Source organism: Neltuma alba, unplaced genomic scaffold (assembly GCF_004799145.2).
Source record: "Neltuma alba isolate B1F8T4 unplaced genomic scaffold, ASM479914v2 tig00011274_pilon, whole genome shotgun sequence".
Lineage (NCBI taxonomy): Eukaryota > Viridiplantae > Streptophyta > Magnoliopsida > Fabales > Fabaceae > Neltuma > Neltuma alba.
Window position 1 is genome coordinate 541,557 of NW_021635984.1, and position 9,708 is coordinate 551,264.

Sequence of the window (9,708 nt, forward strand, 5' to 3'; positions counted from 1 at the left end):
ATATGGAATAAATCGATTTGAACCTCAGAAGGTAATGAATAAACACTTGGTCTAGAAGTACTATGTCTTAATATCACTGAAGCATTTATATATCTAACCATACATAACCTGATATATCATTTGCTGATTAGCATGATATAGTTCTTTATCAACATGAAGATGTTTGAATATAATTAAAAATATTCTTCGTTACTTTAAGGGTGCCATGGAGGTAATATTATTTTATCTAAAGGTACCCGAGACTAATCTTAATGGCTATATAGATAAAGTATTCTTGTTTGATCCTCATGTCAAGAGATCACAGTATGATCCACATGTGGGTAAACCATAAAAGGACTATTTGTCTCATGATTTTCAGAAGATTATGAAATTCATATTTGAGGTTTTTATCTCACTACAATATTTGGAAGGCTTGTTAGACTTTGTACGCTCGAAGATGTCAACTGATATTATCAAAAGGGGGAGTTGATACATGTTATACTCTTTTTTACTTGTTTATGGTTTTGTCCCACTAGGTTTTCCTAGTAAAGTTTTTAATGAAGTAGTATTGTACAGTGTATCAATGAATGATGTACTCTTTTTCTTTCGCTAGGTTTTTATCTCATAGGGTTTTTCCTAGTTAAAGTTTTTTAACGAGACACATCATATATATTGGACATCCAAGGGGGAGTGTTATGAATATAATAATATCTTTGTGGATGTCCATATATCTCCCATTATATCCTATATCTCCTATAATCTCCAATATCTCCATTATCTTTATATCCCACAATTATCTCATATTATTATGTAATCTGTAGATTCTATCAAAGGTGTAAAGTTGTGCCCATAAATAGAGGTCATGTATAATGTATTGAGTACTCTTAAATAGAATAAGAAATACTCTCTCTTGTTGATCCTTTCTTCCTTTGTATGATTCTTTTCTATATTTCTTCTTTATTTATAACAAAGAAGATGTTCTATTGTCCAATCCCACCTACATATTAAACACTTTTTAATGGTTTTTCTCAATCTCAACTCTAATCCTTATCATTCATTTGCAATGTTTGGTAATAAACCGCACGGATTAACTTGAACAAAAAAAAAAAATACAATCATGGTTTAAATCAAGAGTCACCACTAACATGACACACATGGGAGATGTTTCAAGTCAACCTTCCTTAGTCATCAAAGCTAACAAACTCAGGCCACGAGGGATGATGCTTTCAAATTTGATGAGAATATGATTTATACAAGCATCGGTTAATTAATTACTAAGCTATTCGAATGTGAAATCATTTTCTTCTCTAAAACAATTCATGAGAAATTAAAAAAATTTTAAGTTAAAAATATGTTCTCACAACATAATATTATCTAATTTGATAAATTCTCACCGTTACATATTGTTTTTTTTTCCGGGAATTTTCTCACATATTTCTCACTAATAAATATTCTCCTGAAAATATCCTACAACAAATTTATTTCCGCCACAAAGTAATGCCCAGCCAAATTACAAGCGAAGATCTCAGAGACTAATTTTGCCTTTTCTTTGGGAGTAATTTGTAATGAAATGTGAACACGACACCCCGAGCTTTGTTTCTTCGATCTAATAGGGCTCTGTCAGGACAGAGAGACCTCTGCTGCCCACTGCGGTGGAGAGAACAGAGAATTTCTTGCGTCGTGCTTTGCGGCTAGAAACATAGCAAGAATTTAGAGGCTGGTGATTAGGATAGGGGAAGACTTGGATGACTCAGGAAGAAGGAAGAGGAAGCTGAGGCTTGAGGGAACGAGATTCACAGGGGAGGAAGTAGTAAAGGTGAGAGTCAAAGACTGGATGGAATCTAAGAAAAATTTGGGTTCCCTAAAATCCTATGGGGAATCATTGATGAAGAATGTTGATTCTAAGGTCTGCTGGTGGGAATACGTTAGAGAGGAGGATGATGAGGGCGCCGAAGGCTTTAGAGCTGGTACTAATTTTGATAAGGTTCTGAACCCCCACGAGGGCATCTCGGTGGATGCCTCGAATCCATTATGCCCAAAGTTCAGATTGACTAAAGCTAAAAAGGAGAGATTACTGAAGCCTTTCCAGTGAACTCTGGTGGTAAAACTTATGGGAAGACAATTGGCCTATGGCTTCATGGTAAAGAAGCTGAAGCAGATTTGAATGCACAAAGGGGAAATTGAGGTATTTGATTTAGAAAATGATTTCTTTCTGGTTACTGTTCAAAATAAAGAAGATTACATGGAAGGTTTGACGGGGGCCTTTGGGTTATATCCGATGCTTACTTGAATGTTGCACATTGGAGACCTGACTTTGACCCTAGGAATGAGCAGATTGAGAGAATGGTTGCTTGGGTTAGATTTCCTGATTTGCGAGCTCCTTTGTTTGATAAAAAATTCTTGTTAAACCTAGGAAATGCTATTGGTAAAGAAATTAGACTGGATATCCATACTGCACAACATACCAGGGGCAGTTTGTGAGAATGTGTGTGGAATTAGACTTAACGAAGCCTCTTATACCAGAATTTGATGTTGAGGGGCGTATATTGAGTATAGCTTACTAGAGCATGAATATGTTATGTAAGAAATGTGGCACATTTGGCCATTTAAAGGAGCAATGTGACACGAGAGAAACAAAGGAGAGTACAGAGGAGGATTTGGAGGGTAGGGCTATGTAAAGGACCAATTTGAAAGACAGGGAGAGGGAGAAAGATCTATGGATAACAGTACAAAGACCGAGAAGACAAAATAAAAATGTGAGTGTACAACATAGTTTCCAAAAAGGGTCCAGATTTGATGTTTTGGAAGTTGAAGAATCTGCTGAAGAGAATAATAAGAATATAGAATTGTTCAGAATGTAGTATTGAATGACGTGACAAAATTGGAACAAAACAAAGAGAGGATGAGTCTGAAAATGAAAGTGCCTAAAGAAATTAGAGAGATGAAAATGATGAATAATGAGAATAAAAAAGGACAACAAGTTTGCATAAGTGGACTTGAGAGGGATGGGTTGGTGAAGGAGTTAAAGTTGAAAACAACAAGGCAAAAGATGATTGAGACTTTAAACCAAAATGGAGCTAGCAGCTTTGATCTTCACATTGATGATCCAGATGCAGTTCCCGAAACGAATTTGGCTCTTTGTGAAATAACTAGGTGAATGATCAAGGAAAAGAGAACATAGATCTTGGAGATGACGATGACGTTATAAGGAGAAGAGAAGATCTTGACCTAGGAGATTATGTGGATTGTGTTGGGGAAGAAGATTCATTGTTTGCACAGGAAAGAGCTTGGATGAAAGGGGTGTAGATCCTTTGACTCAAGTGATTTGATTGAGGTTTGTGCTACGTCACACCCACTTCCTTTCCTTATATGACTATGAAAATTCTAGTTTGGAATTATAGAGGCGCAGCTAGTAAGGGACTCACTGCCGTGTTGAGGAATTTTAGAAGGAAATATAGACTAGATATTGTGGTTATTTTGGAACCAAGGCTTAGTGGCGATGTGGCTAATAAAGTAATAAAAAAATTAGGGTTTTAGAAATTCTGTGAGAATTGAGGCTGAAGGATTTTCTGGTAGAATTTGGCTTCTTTGGGAGTTAGGTGGTATGGAGGTCAAGGAGGTTGTGAAAGAGGATTAGTTTCTGCATTGTCATTTGAAATGTGGTATTGATGATTTGTGGTTTACAGCAGTCTATGCTTATCCAAATGAACAGCGGAGGAATTCTTTATGGGGAAAGTTGGTAAATCTTGCTGAAACGATCAATGAACCATGGTTAATTGCTGGAGATTTCAATGAAATCAAGTCTCCTTTGGAGCAAAAAGGTGGTGGAAGGGTGAACCAAGCAAGATGCAGGCAATTCAACGAGTGGATCTAGGAATGTGGCCTTGTTGACATAGAAGCTAAAGGACCTTTCTTTACTTGGAAGGGGCCAAAATGGGAAGGACTGGAAAGAGTCCACAAAAGGTTAGACAGATGCTTGGCAAATGTAGCTTGGCAGAACCCATTTTATGACACAGAGGTAAAAGTGCTAACAAGAATTTATTCAGACCACCATCCTCTTCTAGTAGACTTACACCCCGATTTCTTCTAGGGTGGGAATAAAGTTTTTAGATGTGAAGTAGCTTAGCAGATGCATGATCAATTCTTACTGTTTTTGAAGAATAGTTAGGAAGGTAATGATTGTGCCCACACTAAGCTGGGGAAATTACAACAAGATCTAAAAGTGTGGAATTATGAAGTGTTTGGAAAAATTGAAGCTAGAAAAAGGAGGTTGCTTAACAGATTGTATGGGATACAAAAGTGTTTTGATAGAAGAGAGAACTCTTCTTTGATAAAGCTATGAGTTAATGTTAACTCTCAAGCAAGAGGAAATATTTTGGCACCAAAAGTCAAGAAGTGAGTGGATAGAGGAGGGAGATAGAAACACAAGGTACTATCATTCTAAGACCTTGATTCGACAAAGAAGGAATAGAATAAAGATGTTGAGAAATGAGGAAGGGATGTGGATTGAGGATGAGGAGGAGATTGCAAGGATGCTCCAGACCTTTTATGACAATCTCTTTAGAGAAGATTGTGACAGTAGAGGTTGGATCTCAACAAGACAGAGGTGGGGTAAGGTTGAGAAGGAAGCCTTAAATCATGTGGGAAGGAAAATTTGTGTAGAAGAGATAAGGGAGGTTTTCTTTCAAATGGGAAGCTCCAAAGCCCCAGGAGAGGATGGTTTTCCAGCTTTATTTTATCAACAAAATTGGGGGATAGTGGGTAATGATGTGATACAGTTAGTTATGGATATGTGGAGGGAACCAGAGAAAATTCATAAGATCAATAACACTTTGCTGGTGATAATTCCAAAGGTGGAACAGCCAGAATATGTTTCTCAATTTTGACCTATAGCCTTTTGTAATGCGTTATATAAAGGGATTACAAAGTTGATTGTGAATAGGCTAAAACCCTTAATGGATAAACTAGTTTCGCCCCATCAAACTAGTTTTGTTCTAAAAAGGAGTATCCATGATAATATAATCATTGCCAAGGAAATGTTCCATTCAATGAACAAATTGAAGGGGAAACAAGGGTACATGGCTGTAAAGATAGACTTGGAAAAGGCTTATAATAGATTGTCTTGGGACTTTGTGGTAAAAGTGCTTCAGGAAATTGGTTTAGATAGTCATTTAATACATTTGATTAAGATGCGTATTAGTACTCCGATAATGGCTATCACGTGGAATAGAGAGAAAACGGAGGTGTTTAAACCCTCAAGAGGGCTGAGACAAGAAGACCCTCTTTCTTCTTACCTTTTTGTGCTAGGTATGGAGAAACTTTCACATATGATAGCAGATAGTGTAAGCAACAATCTGTGGACACCTTTGAAACTTGGAAGGAAAGGTACCCCTATATCCCACTTGCTTTTTGCTGATGACCTTTTGTTATTTAGTGAAACCACTATTGAAAATATGTGCAATATGTTAGAGGTTTTGGATGGGTTTAGTAAAATCTCTGGGCAAAAATTAAATGCTCAAAAAATGAGTATTTTTTCTCTACTAACATAACTAGACAGGTACAGAATGACATTTGTAGTGTTTCGGGATTTTGAAGGGTTGAGGATTTGGGAAAATATTTGGGTGCCTATATAATGAAGGGAAGTAGCACTAAAGAAAGATTTCAATTGTTAATTGACAAAATGCAAAGCAAACTCAGTAGCTATAAAAAACAAACTTTATCTCTGGCTGGGAGGTTGACTTTGGTTCAATCAGTAACAAACCAAATGGAAAACTACCAAATACAGCATGATCATGTTCCTGCTTGTGTTATACAGCAAATGGAAAAGCTACAAAAAGATTTTATTTGGAATGATGGGGAAGGAAAGAGGAAATTGCATCCAATTAGGTGGAATTTACTTTGCATACTAAAACGGAAAGGTGGTTATGGGTTAAAAGATGCAAGGATAATGAATGATGCACTACTTGGTCGTGTTAGTTGGAATATCCTGAATAAACCAGAGAATTTATGCTCTTGTGTTCTTGTTAAGAAGTATGGAAGAGGCAAAGACCTGTTACAGGAATGTACAGCTAAGAATGGAGATTCAGAGGTGTAGAAAAACTTAGCAAGGATTTGGAAAAACATAACAAATTGCGTCTGTTAGGAGATTGGTAGTGGAAGAAAGGTGAGGTTTTGGGAGGATAGATGGGCAGGGAATGGTGAGAGGCTAATTGATTCGTTCGTTGCACCTGTGGAGGGTATTAATTGAAGTTGTACTGCTGTAGATATGATAATAGAAAATAGAGAATGGGATATTAGAAAATTTGATGGTTCTGTCTCAAGAGAAGGTGTGATGCTAATTTCCGCTATTCCACCTCTAGAAGTGGAATTTGGCAGTGACAAGATAAAGTGGGGTTGGGTTTAGGAGACCAATACAGTGTTACTGACGTGTACAAGATTTTGAAGAATGATTCTGGTCCTGAGGAGAGTATCTGGAAGAAAATTTGGGGATGGGTGGGACCTAGGATAATTCAAGTTTTTTATGGTTAGTGGCTCATAATAGATTACTCACAGCTGAGAGAAGGAGTCGCTTGATAGGAGGCTCTAACTCATGTTACAAGTGTATGCATACTGAAGAAATGCTTATGCATGTGCTAAGTGTCACACCTCTCTTTATAACCCATTATATGTCAATTGGAACCAATATAAGTCGTTTCGTAACACGTCCGAGTGAAAAATTTAAAATTTAGGATTTTTACTGTTCATCCTGTCCGTACACTGTTCATCTGAAAATGGGTCAACTTTGAAAATTCATAACTAATTCTAGAAAAATCAAAATGATTTGGTTTCAATTTTCACGCAAAGCTTGCTAAGATTTCTATAGGAGAAAAATACTCATTAGGTCCAATTCTATCTATAATAATTCCAAAAAATTCATCAAAGTACACTATTCATTTGGTAAATTTTTGAATTTCTAGTATTTTTGCCTAACTTTGAAAGGACATAACTCTTAGCAAGAAACTCCAATTTTAGTGGATTACCACTTGTTTTAAAGATAAAAATGAGATCTATGAGCTTGTTTTTATGTCCAAATTCCAACAATTGCTTATTATTTCATGTGCCACATGTTTGACCTCTTTTAGGGAGATTCTATCCCCTAATGCTACTTTCTTTAACTTATCTCCCATTTTTTTTTTTCCTACACTCTTTTGACATTATACCATTTAATATTCTAACATTTAGGCATGTCATACAAACATAATTTATATCACATATCATTCATAATCTATTACATTCTCAACATAAAGTTCATTAATACATTACACAATATAACATAATAGCATCAATTCCATAATGCTCCTTCATCCCAAAATCATTTCCTTTCCCTTGCCATCAGATGAATCATTCCCTATATGAGACATAATTTAACATAGGAGGAATGGGATTTTCATGAGATTTTAGTAGCATTTGAATTACAATTATTATGCAAATCAAGCAAGTTATCATGTGACATGTTATCATACCTCAACGCATAATCAACCACATAAAATCATGCTTAATGCCATGCTAAAAGAGGAACATCAACACTTCCACAATGACATAATCCAATGCATTTGGCCAAAGCATAAACCAATGTTATTCAACCAATCCATACCACAACACAAGTTCCTCTATCCAAGCAAACAACAAATCACATTAAACAAGCAATATTAACAATCAAATTATAATTCAACACTACCTTTTTAACACTTGTCCACTAGGTTACTTCAACGGAAAAAACTTCTCCTTGGTTCCTCCTCACAATGCCTATCAAACCAAGCATAAACATAGGCCACATTAACCATTAAACATCTTAATTACAACACTTTAACTTTAACTTAACAATTTCCCCCTTTTTTCTTTGATTTTTAACAAAATGATTCCTTCTTTAGAATCAATCATTCCATGACTCAATCCTACACAATTTTTCATGAGGAATCTAATGGTACAATCAGATTTTCAAAAATCAAACTTCTTCCCCATGAACAGTGACTGGCTGAATAGGGGGTATTTATTTCTAAAAATTTCATTTTTGATTCTAATGATTTTAAACACTTTCCAACAACATATCCATGCACAAAAATATGTTTTAAAGCTATTGGAATCATCAAATCAAGCCAAAACAATCAGCTCCTGTATGAACAGTACTAACCGGAATTCATCCCCTTAAACCCTAACTTTGATTTCATCTAAAAATCTATCCATGCACCACTTAATCTTCCTTATTCCACTTGATTATTAAGGTTTCTATCCTTTCCTAAGCATCACATGGCTGGACCAAATTTTATAGTATTTTCCCATAATTTTCCAAGCCAAAATCCTAATCTAGTCAATGTAAAACTTAAGGATAATGATACTTAGACATACCTTAATGTTTTCTTAGTGTAAGTTGGATAATTCCTTGCCCAAAACACTCAAGAATTTCGAAGGAATAGGGCTGGAGCTACAGTGACAGAACCTCCCCTTGTTTTTCCAATTTTCCAACATTTATTTGTATTTTTGGAGGGGGTATTTATAGACCAAATAATCTGCCATTTTCCCCTTAATTAGCACTCCCAAAATGACAGATAAGAGGCTGTGTTGGCAACTATCAAGTGCCTCAAACCTTCATATCTCACCATGTGGCTTTTCTCTAGATTTTTCCAAGCATTTATCCATAAATTTTGCATTTTATTTAATGGAAGGTGCACAAAACTGGGCTCTTATTGGGCTTAATATGGGCCCTACAAATGGTTTGGACTGGCCCAAAAAGCTGGCCCACAAACCAGATCACTATCCCAGACCAATTTGAAACTTTATCAGTTACTATTCACTAGTAACATTCCATAATTTTTTCAAGCCTCCAAAAATTCATTTCTCTCCATGATTATTCACCTTTTAATATGAGAATATGATTTGGAAATTGTCAGAATTTTTTGCCACCTCTAGGTATTCATTTTGAATTTTCTCCAATTAGGCCTCTATCCGTTGTTCTGAGGGAAAATAAATTCCCTAAAATTAATTTCTCAGCTTCCAAGGCCTAAAACTAATTTTATAAATTCAAATAAATATTTAGATAGTTTATCCATCAATCTCCCAAATTTATTGAGGCTTCTAACTAATTAAAATAATTATTTTTCTATGATTTTCTAATATTTTCCCGAAAACCTCTATTTACGGGAAATTCTATAATAATTTATTTTCACTGAAGTTCTATCTTTCGGGCCCTCAATAGAGTTTTCAAAACCTCTATTCTACACTTTTCCTAATTTTTGGAGATTTTCTGGAATTTTTTCCAAATTTTCCCGTTTTGCCTTTCCTACACTGATAATTACGGAAATGCCAGCCTAGACCTTATCAGAGTTTCACATCAAAAGTTGTTTCATCTTTCTGTCTAGTTTCTACATTGACCCTCATCCCAATTTTTGATTTTCTATAAGTAGGTGAAAATTCTTGGAATGTGACACTAAGAGATTGTGAAGTGGCAAGAAGATTATGGGAAGACTTGGGAGAAATTATTAGGAGACCAAAGTTTTTTCAGCTACAAGGAAGAGAGTGGCTAGACTGGAATCTGACCCATAATAGTATGAAATGGACTACTACTTTTGAAGTAGGGTATTGGCTGTTATGGTAATGGAGAAATAAGGGGATTTTTGAAGAAGGGTTCTCTGTTCCTGAAGAGCCTAGTAGAGTGGTAGTTAGTTATGTTGAAGACATTTTGAAAGCTAGAAA